Source organism: Panthera leo, chromosome B1, assembly GCF_018350215.1.
Source record: "Panthera leo isolate Ple1 chromosome B1, P.leo_Ple1_pat1.1, whole genome shotgun sequence".
NCBI classification, from domain to species: Eukaryota; Metazoa; Chordata; class Mammalia; order Carnivora; family Felidae; genus Panthera; species Panthera leo.
The window spans coordinates 121,473,988-121,475,376 of record NC_056682.1 but is presented as its reverse complement, the minus strand read 5'-3'; the positions used below and the strand labels follow the sequence as shown (position 1 = coordinate 121,475,376).

General features: G+C 46.1%; 1 pseudogene; it reads left to right on the top strand.

Annotated features, from left to right (window-relative positions):
• Window positions 1–209: 209 nt before the first annotated feature.
• On the top strand, window positions 210–1,108 carry LOC122217058 (annotated as a pseudogene).
• The last annotated feature ends 281 nt before the right edge of the window (window positions 1,109–1,389 follow it).

Sequence of the window (1,389 nt, the reverse complement as noted above, 5' to 3'; positions counted from 1 at the left end):
TGTGCAAGGACAAGTGTCCCCATCTTGTTCTTCTTTAGCATTGCCTTGGCTTTTCTTATCTAAAAAAGCCATTTGCTTTTCTGCATAAATTTAAAAATCAAATTGTCAAGTTCCCCCAGAAACCTCTGTAGTGATTTGTGTAGAATTAGGGGACAACTGAACTCTTTACGAACTGCTCTGCCATCTCCTGCCTCCTCTTTCCTTTCAACATGACCAGTGCTGCTGTGTCCTTTGTCGAGGACTTCCTGGTGGGTGGAGTGTCTGCGGCCACCTCCAAGACCCCTTGGTAGCACCCATCGAGAGGATCAAGCTGCTGCTGCAGGTACAACATGCCAGCAAGCAAATCACTGCAGATAAGCACTACACGGGCATTATAGACTGTGTAATTCGTATCTCCAAGGAGCAGGGAGTCCTGTCCTTCTGGTGTGGTAACTTGGCTGTCCAATATCATCAGATACTTCCCCACTCAGGCTCTTAACTTTGCCTTTCAAGTTAAATACAAGCAGATCTTCCTGGGTGGTGTGGACAAGAGAACCCAGTTTTGGTGTTACTTTGCAGGGAATCGGGTCAGGTGGCGCCTCTGGGGCTACGTCTCTGTGTTTTGTGTCTCCTTTTGATTTTGCCCATACCCTTCCAGCAGCTGACGTGGGCAAAGCTGGAGCTGAAAGGGAATTCAGGGGCCTCCGTGACTGCCTGGTTAAGAACTACAAATCTGATGGGATTAAGGTCCTGTAGAAAGGCTTTAATGTTTCTGCGCAGGGTAACCTCATCTACTGAGCTGCCTACTTCAGTATCTGACACTGCAAAGGGAATGCATCCAGATCCCAAGAGTACTCACATCTCCATCGGCTGGATGATCGCACAATCCGTCACAGAGGTTGCTGTGTTGACTTTCTATCAGGTTGACACTCTTTGTCGCCGTGTGATGGTACAGTCAGGGCGCCAAGGAACTGATATCATGTACACAGGCATGCTTGACTGCCGGAGGAATACTGCTCATGATGAAGGAGCCAAAGCTTTTCTCAAGGGGGCTTTGTGCAATGTTCGCAGAGGCCTGGGTGGTGCTTTTGTGCTTGTCTTGCATGATGAAATCGAGAAGTTCACGTGAGTTATTTCCTGGCTTTTTCACCCTGTGAGCAGGCATGTTGTAGTGTATAACATATCTTGAGCATTCTTGACAGACTGTTGGCTGTCTATTTATCAATGGCAACTATTGACTGGTTGGAAATGGGAAGCAATACTATTCATCTGACCAGTCTTCTCCTAAAGCCATTTCCGTGATGATGGGACTCAACTGTCGTTTTTTCAGTCACTCCTGATAAACAAATTTGAAGAAATAAAAAAAAAAAAAAATCCGAAAGAAAACAAGAGAAGTCTTTACAGACTGCT